Source organism: Giraffa tippelskirchi, chromosome 6, assembly GCF_054371585.1.
Source record: "Giraffa tippelskirchi isolate mGirTip1 chromosome 6, T2T-mGirTip1v1.2.pri, whole genome shotgun sequence".
Lineage (NCBI taxonomy): Eukaryota > Metazoa > Chordata > Mammalia > Artiodactyla > Giraffidae > Giraffa > Giraffa tippelskirchi.
In genome coordinates, this window is record NC_137280.1 from 168114962 (window position 1) to 168138325 (window position 23364).

At 38.5% G+C, this 23364-nt stretch overlaps 1 protein-coding gene across 3 annotated transcripts in view; it reads left to right on the forward strand.

Annotated features, from left to right (window-relative positions):
• The window catches only part of LOC145509644 (uncharacterized), a 340359-nt gene that overhangs the window by 302939 nt on the left and 14056 nt on the right, over positions 1-23364 (forward strand). The gene's annotated exons all lie outside the window — the stretch shown is intronic.

Below are 23364 nucleotides of genomic sequence, written 5' to 3' on the forward strand. Positions count from 1 at the left end.
AGGCTAAGCTATTAATGGAAAAGAAGACATTTAAATAAAAAATACATCTAACATGTACAACGATGTATAATATGCTGGAAAACACTATACAGATACAGAAGAACTTAGGGAGTTGAAAGTGCAAGTTACAGGTTTTTCAATAGTTGGTTAAAAGAATGGGGAGGAAAAGACTACACTGTTATGTGCAGATCTCATTTAAAAAAGTCTTTTCAGCTTTATTCTTTTCTCAATTTGAACTAGCCTTATATTTTTGAGAGAAAAAGAAAACAAAAGTATTTATATAGGCCCTTCCTTGGGTAAAAATTTGGAATAGTTCCCCCCCACCCCCCCTTTTTTTTCCTGCAGAAAGCTTTATTGTTTCTATTTGGTCCAAGGCTTGGGAGAGGGCTCCGGTGGTTGAAAAGCTTCCCAGTGGCTGCATAAAAGGGCTTCAGACAGAGACCCTGACGCTGGAGAGGGTCCTCAAAGGCTCCTCGAAGGTTCAGGGACTCCTAGTGGTTGTGCTTTGAGGGTGAGCCTTTGGAAGAGGTAGTCCCCAGCCACGCTTGGAGACCAGCCAGCCCGCTGAGGTTGGCCTCGTGGTCACCCATAGTCTCCATGGGTTTCAGCTGCCCATCTAGGAAGCGGCTCTCCAGCAAGTCACAGAGGTGGGGGTCTGCTCAGACAGAACCCTAGGGCCTGCAGTTCCAAAAGGGTGGAACTGCCCAGTTCAGGTTCTTCTCCGTGGGAACGGAGGCTTCCGCTGCCTCTTGGGTTTTACAGCACTCATCTGGAGATGCCTTCTGCACGTCCTGGAAGAGGGCGTGGCCGCGGCGCTGGTTTTGCTTTTCTGAGAGTTGCCCTTAGCCCTTGTGCTTCTCCTCGTGGGAAAAGTGCGCCACGCCATCCGGAGCCACTTTGTCGCCGTGGCAATAGAAGCTCAGAGAGAGGTAGGCGTAGGGCACTGGCAGGTGCATGTTGAACAGGCTTGTTGACGATGGCCTCCACCTCTGTGCAATAATTCGGATGAATCTGGGAGCTCATGGTTGGTGGGTGATAGGTAATAAGAAGTTAAACTCAAAAGTCGGTATTGTCTGGTCCCGAAAGGCCCAGGATAGTTGAGTGGCTGATTCTTCAGGTTGTGACCGGAAAAAATGTTGGAGGGTGGTCAGAGGCTGGAGTAAGTGGCATCCCTGGGTCTGTTCGGTCCAAACACTGTTGAAGCAAAAGGCAGAACCGTGGGATCCCCAAGAGCACTCCATGTGTTTTCCCATTAAAGGTAAATTTTTAAAGAAGACATAAAACAGAACTAGAAATAGCTGATAGGAGTTTATTGCTGTCTGAAATAATAAAAGTTGAGTTGCCAGTTGCCTTGTTTCTTTTTTTTGTCTTTGAGCTGAGCTATCACTGTAAATTCATCATCAACAGGGTGCTCACCAGAGAGACTTGGGCAACTCTTTTAATAGCCCTTGATAGTTACCTGGTGGTGTGCTAGGCTTCCTTGACAATATGTGCAAAATATCAAAAACAGACATTTATTCAGAAAAAGAAAATCGGATTTCAAGACAATGGCCAAGGCTCAGTCTCTTCAGGTTTCTGCTTCCTAATCTACATAATGCCTGAAGGTGTGCTTGAGGAGGGCATGAGTTAGGGAGGGCAGGCAAACTAAACCACCCAGCGTAGATGCGAAAGCTGGCAGGTTGAGTAGATATTATCTTGTGGCCAAGAAGCAAAATCATGAAATTCCACTCTTCAGTTCTTCTTGAGGATGTTTGCTTATGTTTTCTTTTTTTCCCTAATATTCAGTGTTTCCTTTTTTTTTTTTTTTGGTAATCCCTGGCTCCCTTGAGAATTAGAGTCTTTAGAAGTCAAGCAGGAAAAAGCTGATAATGGGAATATGGGTGATGAGTTTGGGTTTCTCAAAGGTTGAATTAAAAGACTCTTCATTTATTTATTTATTTATTATTAAAAAAAAGACTCAAGTATCTATGAAAACTAAATAGCCTATTCAGATTTTTTTTTTTTAAAGAAATTCTGTAAAAAAGAAGGGTGGCTAGAACTTTCATTCCTGGTGGCCCTGCAGCAAGTGAACATCTCTGGAGAAGGACTTGTTCATCTTACTTCTTTCAGTACCTTCACCAGCAAGAATAGACTGAGTGGGAAAGAGTAACCAAAAGAAATGTCATTGTCATTTTTAATCTATTTTCTGAGTGTGATAGTTCATTTTCTTTCTAAAAATCAGGCTCTCGGGTACTTGGAATGATCTAAATAACTAATATTCATGTACACAATGATTTAACAGGCATATACATGTGTGGAGGTCTTCAGGGCTGTTTATCAAATGCTTTGGTTTTACATAAAGATGTCTGGAGTATATGTAGCATTTTATTAACTCAAATGTTACATGTACATAGCATCTTTCCAGTGCATTAAAAATGCTATACAGGTGTACATATTTTATTAGTCTTTATCCTTTTTTCTCACAAAACTCTTTATGGGCTGCTGTTTATTTGAGGAATTCCATTATAAAGGGCTTCCCTGGTGGCTCAGCTGGTAAAGAATCCTCCTGTAATACAAGAGACCTGGGTTCCATCCCTGGGTTGGGAAGATCCCCTGGAGGAGGGCATGGCAACCCACTCCAGTAATTCTTGCCTGGAGAATCCCCGTGGACAGAGGAGCCTGGCAGGCTGCAATACACGGGGTCACAAAGAGTCAGACATGAAGGAGTGAATGTTCCTATGAACACTATTTAGACCTCTGAATAAGTAAGTATCTCTAAAATATTTGTTGACCATGTGAAAATATAATGAAGTGAAATTATTGCATAATAGATTGCAGAGTTATACAGAAACTAATAAACATGGCTATTTTATATAAAAATTAAATGTTAGAGTACATTCAGCCATCTTATAGAACCATTTCATTTGATTCAGAAGCTCTCATGTATTATTTTACAAATATATTCTCATGTAGTCTTCGATTTTCTTCATATATGAAATGAATTTATAAATTTCATGACTCATGTTAGTAGATTATACTTCAGTTTTGTGGCTGTTAACTTAGTCTGGTTTGGTATTTTTCAGTGATTTGGTAAAGTTAAGGGTGGTGGATTTTATTGTTTTTGTTTTTCTCTAAGCAACAACAAATATCTAAAAATATGAATTAAAGTTTTATCCCCTCCTTACTGACTAAAATAAAATAATACAAGTCAGAGCACGCATTGACAGATAAAATCTGAAAACTTCCTTATTCAAGAGACATGGATATTCTTAGGGCTTCTAACCTAGTGTGGTGATTCCTACTAGTGGAAAAGGAAAGTGAGGGGGCTGACCAGTGTCTCTAAGGAACTGGTGCTGGAAATACACTAAACATTGGCAAGGGGATGGCCAGAGCTAATTACTGCTCCTTCCTTACACATATAAACGTTATAGGATATGTCCAGAACAGAGTATAACAAAAATTCTGAAATTAGTTTTAGGAGGTGCATTTAGAAGCCTGGAAATATAATTCATAGCACCCAAGAAGTTCAGCCGTTTGGTGTTGCATATTTCAGGGCCATTTTGCATTCACTTATTCTTGTTTAGTGCCCAGGAGATGAGTTACTCACAATCCCTTAATCTTTCTCACCTCATTAGTTTTCAGTTTTGTACATCATAAATGTCTTCAATGATGACTGCTGCTTTTCTGTAGAGAAGTGATGATGTGCTCAAGTTAAGTTATGGAGAAGAACTGATGAGGGAAAAGAGATGAAGGAAAACCAAACAGTGTCTTCCCCTAGGCAACTGAACTGGCAGAGAGATGGGTGGATTCCTGAATCCCCATGTTGGAGTAGACTTTGTGGTATTCTAGAAAGCAATGGTGGTGGGAAAATGTGATCTTCTGGTTATATTAAAAGTAGAAATACATTTTAAAATGGAGTTTGAGTTTATAATTTTCATGTTAATATTTACTAATTGTTCTTACTATATTAGATGGGCAGGAAGCATTATTCTGAAATCAAAACAAAATAGAAACTACAAAAAGCTTACACTTTTCTAATTGCGTTAAGAACGTTTACAGTGAGACAGAGACAAATGTGGTGGATGGTATTTAGTCCGGATGATGATGATGGTTATGTTGATGATGATGACTTTTAATCACATTTATGTCATTCTGTCAGTAACTCAACACAGATATTTGTGTGAAGAAGGAGACCAGATTGTCTTTTTGAGAAAGGGACAGTTTCTAAATCTTCTCCTGCTCCTAGAATTATTTTCTCCCATTGGGTAATCATTACTTCTATTTTTTTGAAAATGAAGTGTGAATGATAATCTCTTTCCAATGCCATACTAACTTTGCCACAATTGAAAGAGTTAAAGAAAGGTTACATTTAATATTTGCTAAATAAGCATCAAATTAGGTGTGGTGGTTTATGGGATGAGCTAACCGGTAGGTGTTTCTAATACATTACATCTGTTTTTATTCAGATCTTATTCCTAAAAAATGGCCAATAGTGGCAGTAAGGGTGAATCTCCTTTTCAGCTTTTTTTTGTGATGTTGGGGGCATCTGGGAGGCGGTTGTTTCGCCTTATGACCTGACTGTTTTGGGCTGTGATATAAAAGAGGTAGACAGTTACAGAGGAACCTGAAGACTTCAGGAAGAGGTCTGCTGCTGCCTGGTCACTCACGTCTGACTCTTGGGATGACCCCATGGACTGTAGCCCGCCAGGCTCCTCTGTCCAGGAATTTTCCAGGTAAGAATACTGGAGCGGGTTGCCATTTCCTTTGCCAGGAGGTCTTCCCGACCCAGGGATTGAACCCATGTCTCTTACCTCTCCTGCATTATCAGGCAGGTTCTTGATTATCACTAGTGCCACCTGAGAAGTCCCAAGGAAAGCTCTGGTGGCCTTAAAAGATAGGAAGCTCATACATTATCAGTCCATATGTTTACCACTCTCCATAATTTTTCCTTTTTCCCTTTATCTAAAATATATGAGGAATTTCTTGGGCCAGGATATTGATAGATCTGATTTCTAAATTGAGTGTTCCACAATGCTAAGGCTTAGAAAATAATTAGTGTTGACAAAGGGCTGGTGGAAAGGATATATTTGTTTATCAACTATTTTCTTGGCTTCCCTATTTTTTCATTTTAGAAAATATCACAATAACTATTTTCTCCCAGACTTATTTTTCTTGTTACTTAAATGCTAAATCAGTATTAATATACAAAAATATTTTATTTAGAATTTCACTTAATTATAAATTTAAACTAATTTTAAGATAGGCTTACCTAAATGTACCTTTATGTATTTTCAATGAAAAACATGTTTGCTAAGAAAGTGAATAGTAAGTGAAATTTCAATGGCACCTCTATCTAATTTGATAAACGAGTTGTTTTCAGACAGTTTTGAATAACTTTAAACAAATATTATATCATTGCTATTATGAAATAAATAACAAATTTTTGATTTCAGGTACTTTAATAAAAGTATTATTATCTATTCACCAAAGGTAGACTTTAATGTTGGGTAGTTCAGTTAATGTTTACAACTGGCATAATAAAGCCACACATTTAAAATAATGCTCCATTTATAGTAATGGACGCTTTTCATTAGATAATTTACAAGTATTAAGAACTTGATAAAGTTTTTCAGTTTTTTAAAAGATAAAAAGGAACAAGGAAGTTTTTAATAATTAGGAGATAAATTTATTCTTTCATTAAACTCCTTACAGTTAAAAAGATTACATTAGAAGTTACTTCTACATGCTGAAGTATAATCTTGGCAAAGTTTTAAAAAATCCCTAGAGATTATAATATTGGTTATATAAACATTCTAAAGTAATTTCTGTAAGTGTGAGTACTTTATTTTTTAATAGAAAATACTCTACAATATGGAAATAGTATCCACAATGCAGTAGTACAAAAGTGTATAATATTAATAGTACAAGATCATCTTAATTAATCTCGTGACATTGGTTGAGTCATTAAACATCTCTGAGCCTCAGTTTCCTAATCCTTACTATGAATAATTTGGACTGAATGATCTATAGGGTTACTTATAATTCTAAAATATTTATAATATTACTATCTTGTGGCTTCAGAGAACATCAGTATCTTGTAATTTTGAGGACTATATTTAAAACAATAAGGCTTTCGGCATATGAGTTTGTTCATGAGGTTAATTTATTAGACCAAAACGTTTTATTTTGAGGAAACTATTGAACTTGCATGACCATTACTGTTCAAGGAAAAACTACTTTATTCCCTAGCAGAGGATATGATACATTATCTGGAAGTTTCATGCTGTTGTTGGCACTCACATTAATACCTAGAGAGACCTAAGTGGCTTTTTACTATTTGTTATGGTTGGTATTGATAGTACCAAGAATGTAACAAGTTTTTCAGAGTAAGATGTTCCATACCTTCCATCCTGCATGCAACATTTAAAAAAGCTTGCTTGGAAAGCAAGTTTATTTTTCATACAGTAGCTGGTGATACTTTTGAAATGGAATTATGTTCTTGTTGTCATGGCAACATGGGCGTCTAGACTTCTGTTTTCTGCAGTGTATATTTCTCTGAGTATGGGTGTTTATCAGTGTTTTATTCGTTGGTGGCAGTGTGGTTCCTGGTATCAAGAAAATAGATCAGCCAGATGACATCTTTGGTGCCTGTCAACTTTGAATTTCCATGATACATTAAGCTTTCCAAAGAAGGTGATTAGTGTCTGTTTTAGAAGGAAAGTGGGATGCTAACTTTTACTTTCTATATTAATCAGTTTGTTTAAAATCAGTGGCTGTAAAAAGCAACTCCCTTATGTCAGTGGAGTAGCAAAACAAAGAATTTTTTTTCTTGGTCGTATTAATTGTGGACAGGGTAAATCTCTACGTAGAAGGTGGCTTGTTTTGGTTGACCCTTAGAGGCTTCTGGGAGTCCGCTCTCTCTCTTTCATCTGCCTGGCTAAGAAGCAAAGAGAAAGCATGCAGGATCATACAGGTGGTTTTACAGATAGTTTTGTAAGTGGTGCACATCAATTCTGCACACATTCCACTGACTAGAACCTGGTCATACAGCCCTAAGCAACCACAAGGGAGGCGGGGTGTGTACAGAGGCCCCAAAAGAAAATGGGATTGACAAGCAACCTGCACACATTTTTGTTTTACAAGGGTTTCATGTTTAATTGGAATATATTTGGAAAAATTTAGATCTCTTTAGGTAAAGAATCCACCTGCAACGCAGGACACACGGAACGATCCCTGAGTCAGGAAGATCCCCTGGGGAAGGAAATGGCAGCCCACTCTGGTGTTCTTACTTGGGTAATTCCATGGACAGAGGAACCTGCCTACAGTCCATAGATCATAAGAGTCAGACACGACTTAATGACAGAACAGCAGCAGCGGCAGCATTTAAAATTCACTTTGAATGATGAACAGGTGGTAGCCGATATATTAATTAAAGTTTATCCTTGTTGCCTTTTCATGAAAGACTTGTTCACTTTTCCTTTCTTTGTAATTTAGGGTATTCTGAATATAACTATTAAGTTCCTATTTTTATATTTATTGCTACCTTAGGATCTCACTTTAATTATCAAGCTCTTTGCTTCTGTTGAAGAGAACACCATAACTTACAAAGTAATAATCATAACAGGACTTACTCTGTAATTCCTTAGAGGCCAGATGAACTTCATGTGAAATAATCTGAAGTAAATTATTTTGTTATGACATATCACTTTTAGTTTAATTATCTAGTAATACCAAAAATATGTTCTTAATGATCTCTGGGCTCTTCTTTCCATCCGCAGTGAGTATGTGACCATGTGTGACCAATTAAAGGTGTCCGTAAATGGTTCGATCCTTCTCCATCAAGAAGGGGAGTCTGCAGTCCCCTCCCCTTGAATCTGGGTGAGCTCTGTGACTGCTTAGACAATAGAGTGTGGCAGGGTTGATGCTGAGCCAGTTTTCAGGCCTACACCTTGAGAAAATGGCAGCTTCTCTTGGAAGAGACACTCTTGGAATGAAGTCACCACTGTGTAAAGCTTACGCTACATGTGCATTTCGGGGCCTCCTAGGTAGTGCAGTGGTAAAGAATCTGCCTGCTAATGCAGGAGATGTAAGAGACACGGGTGCCATCCCTAGGTGGGGAAGATCCCATGGAGTAGGAAATGGCAACCCATTTCAGTGTTCTTGCCTGGAAAAATCCCATGGACAGAGGAGTCTGGCAGGCTACAGTCCATGGGGTCACAAAGAGTTGGACGTGACTGAGCGACTGAGCACACACATGTACGGGTCATGGGTAGGAGCCCTGGATAGCAGCTCTATGGATGTCTCATCGTGCAGTCATTGTCAGTTGTCAGCCATGTGAGTGAGCCATCTAGATATCAGTCCAATAGAGCCCGTAGATAAATTAAGCACAGGTGCTTGCCGAATGCAATCAGTAAGAGACGCCAAGCAAAAACTATCTGGCTGTTCCAGCCAAGTCAAGGATGTACGGGGTCATAATAAATTGTTGCTTTATGTGATTATAAAAACCAGGAACATTGTATTTTCTTTGTTAGAATTCTACCCCTAAAGAACTTCCAACATCATCACAGATTTTCTGTAACCTCTGAAAATGGTTGAACAGCCTGTGGATTTGAAGAAATGAATGCAAATCACATTTTTCTATCTATCTATCTATGTATACACCTATCTATCTATTTATCTATCTTCTATCTGTTTATGTTAGCTGCAATCTGGTTGCCAGCTGGGACAAGTGGGTAGATTAATATTTGAGTCTCAGTAACGTTGCCAAGGACTGGGTTCAATAAGGCATTTCTCAAGGCTGGCGGCAGGCAATATTCTTACAATTTTCTGAGTCATTGTCATAAACTAAAATTCTAGAACATAATAAGTTAAGGGAAGATTGAGCTCACTAGTTTGTCCCTGGTGGCTGTGTCAGAGGATACTTGGTGGAAGGCTTTGTCCTCAGGGAGAAACTGCACACTTGAAGTGGAGCAGGAAGAAGACGAGGCAAGCATTTAGTGGTTTAATAATGTGAATGCAGGAAGGGTGGTCTGTGTGTCAGTTATAATTAACTGATTCCTTATGTTGTATGACTTGCAAAAGCCAGCAGGAAAAAATTACCCTAAGTACTTTCCTCATATAAGAGTCTAAATCCTGAAATGCACCCATTTCAGATTCAGTCATCTGTGTTCTTTTTTTTCCCCCTGAACCTCCGTTAAAATGTTAATATTCTTTAAAGAATGTGACTTGAACCAACTTATACTCAGGTACTAAGGAGTTTCAGATATAATCTTTCTCCTACAGGGACAAGAATTTTCAAAGTGTTCTTGTTTAAAGAGCCTTTAAAGAGTCGCTCGTGTGTTTTGGTAGATGCTGAGTGTTGAAATAGAGAAAAAGGAGAGATGACATAAATCGCGTACCTCATAATTTTATCTGAGCTTATGCTAGATGTAGTATGTACTTGCATTTCTATATATGCCATATTCTGCTGATCTCCTCTGAAAGCATATGCTCTTTGAGGAAGTTTCATGTATGTACATATATTATAGTAATTTGGTAAGTCAATAGCATTTATTGCATCCTACTGTTAACTGGTAAGCATTTCTTTTATCAGCTTTATTCCAGGCCATATGTAAATGTATGGAAAATGACAATTTGAATTCTGAGTAGAACACGGTAGTGCTTTCTTCAACAAGTACATTCTTAGCATTATAATTCTTTTCATAGTGCCTTAATGTATTATGTATGAATGGGATACAACCTAAGAGAATAGCTTCTCCAGGTAATATAGCAAAAATATTTTCACTGGCAGACTTCCCTTTCTTCCACCATTCCATTTTCTCATTCTTTAGGAGCAAATAGCTATCTAGTTAGAGACTGCTGCTGCTGCTAAGTCGCTTCAGTCATGTCCGACTCTGTGCGACCCCATAGACGGCAGCCCACCAGGCTCCGCCATCCCTGGGATTCTCCAGGCAAGAGTACTGGAGTGGGTTGCCATTTCCTTCTCCAGTGCATGAAAGTGAAAAGTGAAAGTGAAGTCGCTCAGTTATGTCTGACTCTTAGCGACCCCATGGACTGCAGCCTACCAGGCTCCTCCATCTATGGGATTTTCCAGGCAAGATTACTGGAGTGGGGTGCCATTGCCTTCTCCTAGTTAGAGACTACATTTCCCCAAATTCTTTTGGTCAAGAGTGCCCATGAAACTAGGTTGTCACTGGTGGATTGGGAATATAAACTGTGTGGACAACGTCAGACTCATTTGCTTAAAAAATATGTGAATATATATTCTGAATTTCCTCTCTTTTTTCCCCTTCTTGTGAGTAGGAACATGATGTGTTTGTGACCCAGCTCCACCCATGCAGATGAAAGTGATAACTTAGTTGAATAGTAGTGCAATAAGATGACAGGGACCTGTAATCCCGAAGGACCTTGAGTAGGAGAACTACCCTATCACACTTGAATTCTCCCCCTGCGGTTGTTATATGAAAGAGAAGTAAGCCATGATTTTTCTCTCTTTGTTAAAATGCCTTAGTCTCTATTGTAACTAATATACCTCATCTTTTATGCTCGAAATAAATATTTTCTTCTATGAAAGAGCTCAACATATAGCCTAGTGTATGTGATATTTAATTGCCTCAGCAACTCAGTGATTAAAAAGTTTCTGAAATGATGCACTTGGTTGCATGCTTTCTTAAATGTAATCACATAACCGTATGTAGGTGACTCAGTGAATGTCTAATTCAGGATGTCGACCCAGTGAGAAGGCGTCAAATTCTTTCCTGTCAAAATACATCTTATTTTTTATTTTTACTGGTTTCTTTAAAACTTCGAATTCTAAAGCTGCTTAATAAGTGTATCTTTCATTCCCTTATTGTGTCCTTGGTTTGTCCTAAGTGCTAAAGAAATCAAAGTGTCGGCTCTGATTCGAAGGAGCGCATGCTCTTGCCTGTTTTGATAGGCATCACCTCCCAGACCTCAGAATAGTGCCCACCGCATGGGGTACTCAGTGAATATTTGAAGACTGAATGAGCGTGGTAGTTGGTGAGAAAAGATACATAGAAAAAGGCTTAGTAATACAAAGCAGGATTGGAATCACAGGGGGCCTGGAAATAAGAGCTGTGGAGTTGAGCAGAGTGAGAATTCAACAGCAGAGCAGAAGCTCCGAAGGATGCACGGGATTTATCTGGGCAGCGTTTCTGTTAGTGACTGGGGGCAGGGACAGACAATATGCCCAGAGTTAAAGGTAGTATAGATTATCTCTGTCCAGTGGAACTTTCTATGATGATGAGTGCTTTATCTTCACTGTCTGATATGGTACCAACTAGACAAATACGGCTACTGAGTACTTGAAATAAAGCAAGCGTGACTGAGGAACTGAAATTTTAATTTTATGTAATTTCAGTTAATTAAAGTGAACATGTAAATAGCCATATAGCTGCCATATTTAGATCACAGGGATAGATAATTCAAGTATAAGGGAAAATGAAGAAAGATATAGCAATAAGAATAAGCCAGGGAAATTTTACACTTAGTTGAGTACTTAAACTCCCTAACTAAAGTGCCTGAAGTAGGAGAACAGAAGTATAAAATTCAAAATAAGGCTGCAGAAAGGTACATGTCTTCATGTCCCATCTGGAAATTGCTAAGTTGGCATTATATTTGCCATAGTATAGTACTGCTTTAGTTGTACACACACACACCCATGGCCTTGAAATGAGAGCTCCTGATGGTCAAAATTTTTAAAACTGACATCTGATTTTCTCCTTTTTAAATCCAAGTAACTAGCTTTTAAAAAGCACTTTAAAAAATTCTGGGATTGTATACATCAAGGTATATAAATTTCAATTGCAGGAGTTTTCCTAAAATCATTTGTTTCATGGAAAGCCAAGACAGGCAAGCTTGCAGCATTCTTTCAATGTAAATATTTTTCAGGAAATTATATGTGAAAAATAAAATCTAAAATGTTTTCCCTGAGTCTAGTATAGTTCATTTGAAGGTTGTACATTGTTTATGTCAATTTGCCTGAAGAAATTTTTTTTATCCATAGTATGTGCTGATAATTAGAGTGTAGGGGACACAATGCTGGAATGTATTACAGCATGTTCAATTTTGTGTGTTTATGTGAGAAAAAGAGGATTGGATGAGAAGGGAAGATGGATATGAAGAGAGGAAAGATGAAAAGACAGGACAGAGGATGTCTTTACTGACTTCCTTGATGGAATATTTACTTATATTGAGTATTTGAGTCCACTTTCTCTGTTCTCCAGATGCATACAAATGAAATGGAACAGCAGCAAGACCTCTCTGAACTGAGGAGTATCAGAACGTGATGAATCTCTCTCCCAGTTGTCGTGGTGTACCGGCGTAGTATAAGCAATGTGCAGTCTCTGTGATATGAGAAAATAGAATTGGATGGGAAAATAGAGAGAATATTTTCTCTCCCAGATATCGAGGTCATTTTATGAGATGTAAAGACAGAAATCTTTCTGGGAGGCATTGTGCTCATTCCCAGAGAGCTTTTATCGATCTACTATAAAAAGCCAATTTCTACTTTCATATGTGTAGGACTCCTACTGAGGTCAAAGGTAAAGGACACACCTGGATCCCAAAGGGAGGTTTTGGCTTGAATTTTCTAAAGTAAATTTCAGCAGGAAAAAAAGTTAATATGAAATATTAAGCTCAGAAGATACATTTCACACACGGTGACATCTCAGTAATGTTTATTTCCTCCACAGGAAACTTGGTTTGTTCTGGATTTGTTTTGAACTGCTCTGCCCATCTATCTCACTTCCAAAGATTACCTTTATTCCCCTCCTCAGCCATTTAAGGGGTAAGAGAAAAGAAAAGACCTAACACAAAGGCTGCTGGAAACTGGAGTTTTTAATTTGCAGCTATTTCTTTTACTATTAAGGAGTAACAGTTGAGTAGTTTGGAGCAAGCTACGTGAAACTCTTTGATATTCAGATTTAGCAGCTCTAGACTGAGCACGATGATCCCTGTCAGTTGGTGAAAGAATTCAGCAGGGCTTTTTGGGTTGCTGTTTTTTAATTAAACATAGACATGGTTTAAACACAGTCTTCAGACGAGCTTCTATGCAATCTTCCTTTCATTCATAGTAGAGCGGTTGTTAGATGCTTACTGTGTTAAAGACATTCTGCAAGTCCCTTTGTGAGGAAGAGTTTGGTGGCTGGAGTAAAGTCAGTTCCCTTAAGAAGTTCTTTGGGAGATTTTTGATTTACTGAGTAATTTTATTTTCAATGAAGCATTTCTGAATATTGATTTTCTGCACAGAAATGTATCTCTCATCATGCTGGCACGTTTACATTTCTTAGCGGGCAACAGAGGATGAAACAGTTGGAAGGCATCACTGACTCAGTGGACATGAATTTCAGCAAAGTCTGGAAGATAATAAAGGACAGGAAGCCTGGCGCGCTACAGTCCATGGTGTCACAAAGAGTTGGACATGACTTAGCGACTGAACAGCAACAGAATAGAAAGAATTTAATACTGTAACTCCACAAGTCTTGATAACTGATTTCATAGCAGATGGTCCAGCCCTGACCCATGGGGCCATCTGTTCCAAAATCTGGATAAGTAGAAGGACATCCTCATGATAAGTTGACATTGTAGTAAGTGAATTACTCTCTCGGGGGTGTGGGGTGGGTAGTGATGACTCCTTTACTCTAAGTCTCCTGAAAAGTAAGCTGGGGACTCTATATGAAGGCTGGAAGCAAGGGTTTATCTTAGTATTTTTGATGAAGTTGAGAATTGCAGCATTATGTGCAGAATCAAGAGTTCACTCTAAAGACTGACTAGGGGTGTGTGTGTGTGTGTGTGCACGCGCGCATGCCTGTCACTCAGTCGTGTCCGACTCTTGGTGACCCAATAGACTACAGCCCACCAGGCTCTTCTGTCCATGGAATTCTTCAGGCAACAATACCAGAGTGGGTTGCCGTTTCCTTCTCCACACTAAGGGTATGACTTATTACAATGATTCACCTTGTTGCTTCCTAAGCACAACTTGGATTTAATTGAGTTTAAAGCATGGTCCCTTCATAATCTTGCTCCATTAGTCACTCTCCGTAGGCAAGGTGCTACTGACGGTGGCTCTTCACAGTGTTAACTAAGGGGTCTGTTTGTCAGTGTGGTATGCGTGTGTGTGTGTATGTGAATTCACAGCTTCTTTCTTAATTTTGAACCATTTGAAATAAGCCAGACCTTCCTTATGTCTTTTCTTCTCCCCAAATTTCTTTGTTGATGTTTTATTTCCTTCCCAGGTGGTGCTAGTGGTAAAGAACCTGCCTCCCAATGCAGGAGACATAAGAGATGTGGGTTCATTCCCTGGTTTGGGAAGATCCGCTGGAGGAGGTCATGGCAACCCACTCCAGTATTCTTGCCTGGAGAATCCCATGGACAGAAGCACTGGGCGGGCTACAGTACATAGGGTCACCAAGAGTTGGACATGACTGAAGTGATTTAGCACACACACACATGTTTCATTAAAGGGTAATAAAAATATTCAGTCATTTAAAGAAATTGAACAAGCTAATTTTTTGCATATATATTTGTTTTTTTCAAAATGGAAATTCTTAAATATACACAAAAGAAAAGAGAATAATATACTGAACTTACGTGTGTGTGTGTGTGGTATTTAGTTGTGTCTGACTCTTTTGCAGCTCTGTGGACTGTAGCCCACAAGGCTCCTTTATCCATGGAATTTCCCAGGCAAGAATATTGGAGTGGGTTGCCATTTCCTTCTCCAGGAGCTCTTCCTGACCCAGGAATCAAACCCACATCTCCTGCATTGGCAGGGGGATTCTTTACTGCTGAGCCACTAGGTAACACCATAATGAACTTTTACTTAGCTTCAAAAATTGTCAACATTTGCCAAATGTTTTTTCTTTAAATCACTTTTATCTTGCTTCTCTATTTTAAAGCAAATCTAAAATATCATACCATCTAAATACACTGATACACATTTCTAACCTATAGAAAGAAATTAAAAATGTAACTATTATGCAGTAATTAATTCTAACAATTTTACCAATTGCTTTTTCATATTATTTATGACTAGCCTTTATTTAAGTTTTTTGATTATCTCAGTGATGTTATTTTGCTACTGGTTTATTCAAATCAGAATCAAACAAGGTCCATAATTACATTTAGTTATTATGTCCCTAAAATCTCTTATTCTACTTAAGTCCTCCCTCATACACCACTTTTTGTTCCTCTTCATAACTGACTTGTTGGAGAGACCGGCTCATTTATCCAGTAGAATGTTCTGCACTGAAGATTTGGCTGATTGCATCCTTGTGGTGTTATTAAATGACTGGTCTGTTCCCTGTGTTTCCCGGTCACTCTTCATTAGAGATAGAGGCGTTATGAGACTCACACTCGTATTTTGAGAGAAAGATATTTCATAGTGGCTACTGTATCCTTCATATTATATTACATCATAATTTGTATTTTCCTATGTTGACTAACGTTTGATGACATTGAGATTGATCAGTTGGTTCAGGTGGAGTCAGCCTAAATCCTCCACTATAAAGAAGAGCATATGGAAGCTTAACCTATGAGCTATTGTATTTACAAGATATCTTATAATTTTAGAATCCATTGTGGATAATTATCTAGGTAATCATTTAATTGTGATTACAAAATGGTGATTTTTCTTTTTTTTAATTAAAAAATTAATCTTAAACCTATAGAAAATTTGGAAGTATAGTACAGAAAATTGTTTTTTCCTATATATTTGAAAGTTTGTTAATGATGTGATGCCCAGCCATCTCTTAATACTTTCATGTATTTCCTGCAACAAGGGCATTCTACATAACCACAGTTCAAACATCGAAATCAGTAAATTAATATTGACACATTGCTATCATCTAATCTTGGGCCCCATTCAAGTTTTGCCAAATACCTCAGTAATATCCTTCATAAGGAAAAGATCCAGTTCAGAATCTTGCACTGTGTTTAGCTGTCATGCTTCTTTATTTTCTTTTGAGTTGGAACAGTTTCTCAGTTCTTTCTTGACCTTTACAGCCTTGGCTTTCTTGAACATTACAGAGCACTTATAGTATGTCCTTCAATTTGTGTTTGACTGGTATTTCCTGATGATTAGAGCCAAGTTATGCAACTTTAGCAGAAATGTCACAAAAGTGATACTGTGTTCTTGTTCCAAACTATCAAGTGGCTCATGATTTTGATTTGTTCCATTGCTGATGACATTCACTTTCATCACTTGATTAAGGTAGCCTCTGCCAGGTTTCTCCACTGTGAGGTTATTCTTTATCTTTTTGTAATTACTTAATATTTTATGGAGAGGTACTTTGAAACTATTTGACTGTTCCTCTCTTCATGAAATTTTAAACTCATTTATTATTATAGCAGTGTTGTATGTTATATTCTCCTATTTTCTCAATGAGTTATAATCCATTAATATCATTTAAAATTTTGATGCTCAAACTGATTTGGCCAGTCAGAGCCCCTTGAGAGTTGGCTCTTGTGTCCTTTGACATGACTCCATTCTTCTTTGAGCAGTTGCCTGCTTTCTGATACAAGATGATCCAGGTATATCATGACCTTTCATTGCTCAGGGTTAGAGGATGAAGAGGTAAGAGGAATAATCCAAAAGATGATTTTCTAATTTGATTCTTCCTTCTGTATATTTTATCTAGGATTTGTCTTTAAAGTCACACCTCATCCACTTTGTTATCCAGAATATTGTGCTTAATTCTTCTCTTTATTTGTCAGCTTTCAAAATAAGGAATTGTACCCTAACAGTATTTGATGGTGATGATGAGTTTGTTTAAAAAATAAAATTATGAATGCATTAAATTTTGTTTTTATATTTGAATTTGATATGTTTCAATTTATTATTTTTGTTATTCAATTTTGTGTTCACATTGTCCCATTTTGGGGGTATTGTGGGTCCCTTTATGTGGACTTCTGTGTCCTTTTGACATGGACCCCATTCATCTTTCATAGCTTCTTGCTTTTTTGGCACAGCAAGATGATCTAATCTGTGGTATAAACTTCTGGTTCTCGTTTGGAAGAAACCAAGAAGTCTAGTCAGAGATGATATTTAGGATCATGATCTGGGTGCTAGAGGAATTTATTGCTACTGGGTAGTCATTACTTCTCCCCTTCATGGATGATAGCCTTGCCATGGCAAAGGGACTTGCATAACTCAGTGAAGCTATGAGGCGTGCTGTGTAGGGCTACCCAAGACAGATGGGTCATAGTGAAGAGTTCTGACAAAACATGGCCCACTGGAGGAGAAAACGGCAACCCAGTCCAGTATTGTTGCCTGGAGAACCCCATGATCAGTATGAAAAAGGATAAGGGTATGACATCACTGGAAGATGAACCTCTCAGGTCAGAAGGTGTCAGATATGTTACGGGGGAAGAGCAGGGGCAATTATTAATAGCTCCAGAAAGAATGAAGTGGCCGGGCCAAAGCAGAAACGACTTCTAGTTGTGAATGTGTTTTGTGGTGAAAGTAAAGTCTGATGCTATAAAGAAGATGGTAATGCATAGGAACCTGGAATATTAGGTAAATGAATGAAGGTAAATTGGGTGTGGTCAAGCAGGAGATGGTAAGAGTGAACATAGACATCTTAACAATCAGTGAACTAAAATGAACAGGAATGGGTGAATTTAACTCAGATGACCATTATATCTACTACTGTGGGTGAGAATCCCTTAGAAGAAATGGAGTAGCCATCACAGTCAACAAAAGAGTCTGAAATGCAGTACTTGTGTGCAACCTCAAAAGGGATAGAATAATCTCAGTTTGTTTCCAAGGCAAACCATTCAACATCACAGTAATCCAGGTCTATGCTTTAATTATTGATGCCAAAGAAGCTGAAGTTGAAGGGTTCTATGAAATCCTACAATATCTTCTAGAACTAACACCAAAAAAGATATCCCTTTCATCATAGGGGACTGGAATGCAAAAATAGGAAGTCAAGAGATACCTGGAGTAATGGGTGAGTTTGGCCTTGGAGAACAAAATGAAGCAAGGCAAAGGCTAATGGAGTTTTGTCAAGAGAACAAGCTGGTCTCAGCAAACACCCTTGTCTAACAATCTAAGAGACGACTCTACACATGGGCTTCACCAGATGGTCAATACCCAAATCAGACTGATTATGTTCTTTGCAGCCAAAAAAGGAGAAGCTTTATATAGTCAGCAAAAACAAGACCTGGAGCTGACTGTGACTCAGATCATGAGCTCCTTATTGCAAAATTCAGGCTTAAATTGAAGAAAGTAGGGAAAATCATTAGGTCAGTCAGGTATGACCTAAATCAAATTCCTTATGATTATACAGTGGAGGTGATGAATAGGTTCAATGGATTAGATCTGGTAGAGAGAGTGCCTGAAGAACTATGGATGAAAGTTTGTAACATTGTAGAGGAGTCAGTAACCAAAATCATCCCAAAGAAAAAGAAATGCAAGATGGCAAAGTGGTAGTCTGAGGAGGCCTTACAAATAGCTGAGAAAAGAAGGGAAGCAAAAAGCAAGGCAGAAAGGGAAAGATATACCCAACTGAATGTGGAGTTCCAGAGACAGCAAGGAGAGATAAGAAGGCCTTCTGAAATCAACAATGCAAAGAAATAGAGGAAAACAATAGAATGAGAAATATTCTCTAATATTTTCTCTTCAAGAAAATAGGAAATATCTAGGGAATTTCATGCAAGGATGGGCACGATAAAGAACAGAAATGTTAAGGACCTAACAGAAAAAAAAAAAAAAAAAGATTAAGAAGAGGTGGCAAGAATACACAGAAGAACTATATAAAAAAGGTCTTAATGTCCTGAATAACCACAATGATTTGGTCACTTATCTAGAGTCAGACATCCTGGAATGTGAAGTCAAGTGGGCCTTAGAAAGCTTCACTACAAACAAAACTAGTGGAGGTGATGCAATTCCAGCTGAGCTATTGCAAATCCTAAAAGACAATGCTGTTATAGTGCTGCACTCAGTATGTCAGCAAATTTGGAAAATTCAACAGTGGCCACAGGACTAGAAAAGGTCAGTTTTCATTCCAATCCCAAAGAAGGGCAATGCCAGACTATATCCAGACTACCATACATTTGCGCTCTATTTCACATGCTAGCAAAGTTATGCTCCAAATCCTTCAAGCTAGGCTTCAACAGCACATGAACTGAGAACTTCCAGATGCACAATCTAGGAATAAAAAAGGCAGAGGAACCACAGATCAAATTGCCAACGTCCATTGGATCATGGAGAAAGCAAGGGAGCTCCAGAAAAACATCTACTTCTGCTTCATTGACTGTGCTAAAGCCTTTGACTGTGTGGATCACAACAAACTGTGGAAAATTCTTAAAGAGGTGGGAGTATAAGACCACCTTGCCTGTTTCCTGAGAAACCTGTATGTGGGTCATGAAATGACAGTTAGAACTAAACATGGAACAAGTGACTGGTTCAAAACTGGGAAAGGAGTATGAGGAGGCTGTATATTGTTACCCTACTTATTTAACTTATATGCAGAGTACATCATGAGAAATATTGGGCTGGATGAATTACAAACTGGAAGTTTGCTGGGAGAAATATCAACAATCTCAGCTATGCAGGCGATACCACTCCAGAAAGCAAAGAGAAACCAAAGAACCTCTTGATGAGGGTGAAAGAGGAGAGTGAAAAGCTGGCTTGAAACTCACCATTAAAAAAAACTAAGATCATGTCATCTGGTCACAGCACTTCATGGCAAATAGAGGGGGAAAATGTGGAAGCAGTGACAGCCTTTAATTTCATGGGCTCCAAAATCATTGCAGATGGTGACTGCAGCCATGAAATTAAAAGACACTTGCTCCTTGGAAGGAAAACTATGACAGACCTAGACAGCATATTAAAAAGCAGAGACATCACTTTGTTGATGAAGGTTGCTATTGTCACATACATGGTTTTTCCAGTAGTCATATATGAATATGAGAGTTAGATCATAAAGAAGGCTGAGAGCCAGAGAATTGATACCTTTTAATTGTGGTGCTGGAGAAGACTCTTGTGAGTCCCTTGGACTGCAAGGAGATTAAACCAAGCAATCCTAAAGGAAGTGAAAGTGAAATGAGTCGCTCAGTCATGTCTGATTCTTTGTGACCCCATGGACTGTAGCCTACTAGGCACCTCTGTCCGTGGAGTTCTCCAGGCAAGAACACTGAAGTGGGTTGCCATTCCCTTCTCCAGGGGATCTTCCTGACCCAGGGATTGAACCCAGGTCTCCCACATTGCAGCCAGATTCTTTACCATCTGAGCCACGATGGAAGCCCTATCCTAAAGGAAATCAACCCTGAATATTCACTGGAAGGACTGATGCTGAATTTGAAGCTCCAGTATTTTGGCCACCTGATCTGAAGAGCTGATTCATTTGAAAAGACCTTGATGCTGGGAAAGACTGGACGCAAAAAGAGAGGGGGGCAGCAGAAGATGAGATGATTAGATAGGATCACTGATTCATTTGGTTGCTAAGTCATGTCTGACTCTTTGCGACACCATGGACTGCAGCACACCAGGCTCCTCTGACCTCCATTATCTCCCAGAGTTTACTCAAATTCATGTCCATTGAGTCGGTGACTGGAAAAATCATAGCTTTGACCATATTGACTTTGGTTGGCAGTGTGATGTCTCTGCTTTTTAATACGTTACATTTGACATAGCTTTCCTTCCAAGGAGCGAGCCATTAGCATAATCTATCTAGAGGTGCATCATGAACTTCCTGAGTAGCATGAACCATTATGTGTGGTCTGGATAACAAGGACACTCTTATCATTTGGGAAATCCTAAGTGTTCAGAAGTTACCTCTGAGGAGTTGGGACACATCCCTCTTTAAATAAACACTGCCTGTGTGCTACAGCACATCGATGCTATGAGTTATAAGTTCTTCATTACACAACAAGGCTTTTATTTAATATTTTTGCTTTATAATCATGTCCCTTTTATGCTAAAACTCCTGGCTCTGGCTCAGGTATTAAATTATCTCTGGTTTTTGAAATTAGAGGGGCTAAGATGTACAAGAAGGCTACTTATAATGTTAAACCAAAAAGTAAGGACACAAATCAGTGTTGTAATATTTGGTATAATGTACAGGTGTTCAGTGGGGGTGACTGTGAATGACCATAGTGGTTTAATGGAAGAGGCAGATTGTGGAAAGCTGAATTATAATAAATGGAGGCCCAAGTGTAATGGTTCATCATTTTAGAAGCTCATTCCTTGCTCCTGTACCAGTCCAGAGGTTTCTTGGTTGGCAGGAGGATTCTGGTTCAAGATAGTCACTGAGAATCTAGGTTAGTGGCAGAAATTACAGCTTTAAAATAGCTTCTGAAGTTGATTTGAATATCGCAATCTCAGTCTCTTGAGAGCATGAAGAAGTGAGTGCACCACTTTTAATGGGATTATTTACTGGGGCTCATTCAAACCACTCCATGCCCATTTGATTGGCTAGGACTCATTCTTAGGGCCCCAGTTAGGCGGTGAAATGTGGTAAAGCTATACTCCCAGCAGAAGGGTAAGAATTAATTTGGTGGTTAGTTTGCAGTCTATATCACACAGCATTTGAGCTGAAACTTTGAAGAGGCATATGATTTGGAGAGGAAAAAGGGAACATACCTCAGAGGAAGCTGAAGAACAGCGGGCGAGGCAGATGACAGTCATGTTATGTGGCTGTGAAAAAGTAAGTTGTTGGAAATGGCTGGAGGCATGTTTCAATAGATTGTTCCTTGAGTCGCATGAATTTTTAAGTGTTTATAAATTAGTTTCTTCAACTAGACTAACACCTCCTAGTACAGTATCTGTCACATAGCAGTATATGATTAATGTTATAAAATCAAGATGCTAATTTAGGTTACTTAGACCCTTAGTTTAAATCAGAAGAATGCTCCCTTTGAGAAACTTATCTGTTACCTGTAGGACATTTTACTTTTAAAAGAGATCTAATCAGCTAATACTCTAATACATGGATTTTTTTTGAAGCAGAGACTTTAAATATCAGTATATCTCAGAATGATCTTACCTTAAGCTGCCAGTGTCTTTTCATAGTGTTTATTTGTTCTTCTTTGTATATACATTGAATTTATGCCTTAATGAGAGGGGTCAATGTTATCTGCCAATATTACTGATATAGTCTGAAATAAATTTTATTTGTTGCAAACAGATATTATATTTATTTTATAATGAAAGAGGATATCTTTAAAATGGCTAGACTAAAAATAAAGCTGCTCAAAAAAAAGGAAAAATGGAAGATGGAAATTGATAAATGTGGAAATATTTAAGATATAGACATCTTATCCTTTTTTATTCTTATCTCTATTTATCTCTATTTAGCTAGAAGATTAAAATTTATTCTGAATAAAATATTTTAATTTACTTACCACGATTTTGTGTCTGCTGATATGCATTTTGTTCATATCTGTATTCAGAGCACAAAATTTAATAATAAAGCATTCAGCAACACTAATAATTTGTGTTCTGAGTGACTTCTTAAGGAACTGACTTCTCAAGGAACTGCAAATGTGTGGAAGATATTTCTAGGGAGAGGAGTGACTGGGAAAAAAAATTTTGTGTGTTGCTTGGCCTATGAATCTGGTTGAACTCATTTATGAACAAGGAATTTCAGTTACTATATAAGGTTTTGCTTTTGATCGTTCAGATCTCCAGACATTGTGCCTGGAAGGGCTAAACTGGATCGACTGCAGTTGACAGCCTTTCCTGTTCTCTGGCTTCTGCTTGGGTCGGATGGTGAAGCACTTGCAGTAGGTCAGACAGAGAGAGGAATGATTTATTCCTTTAGTCTTTACCCCGTGGCATCGCGCCACAGACTGGATGCATCCTTTGCCTGAAAGTTACAGCTCTTTTCAGGTAGCTCAGTCTTTTCTCTCTCTCTCTCTCATCCTCCTGGAAACAGTGACAGACTTTATTTCTTGGGGCTCCAAAATCATGGCAGATGGTGACTGTAACCATGAAATTTAAAGACGCTTACTCCTTGGAAGAAAAGTTATGACCAACCTAGACAGCATATTAAAAAGCAGAGACATTACTTTACTAACAAATGTCCGTCTAGTCAAAGCTATGGTTTTTCCAGTAGTCATGTATGGATGTGCAAGTTGGACTGTGAAGAAAGCTGAGCACCAAAGAATTGATGCTTTTGAACTGTGATGTTGGAGAAGACTCTTGAGAGTCCCTTGGACTGCAAGGAGATCCAACCAGTCAATCCTAAAGGAAATCAGTCCTGAATACTCATTGAAAGGACTGATGCTAATGCTGAAACTCCAATACTTTGGCCACCTGATGCGAAGAGCTGACTCGTTGGAAAAGACTCTAATGCGGGGAAAGATTGAGGGCAGGAGGAGAAGGGGACGACAGAGGATGAGGTGGTTGGATGGCATCACTGA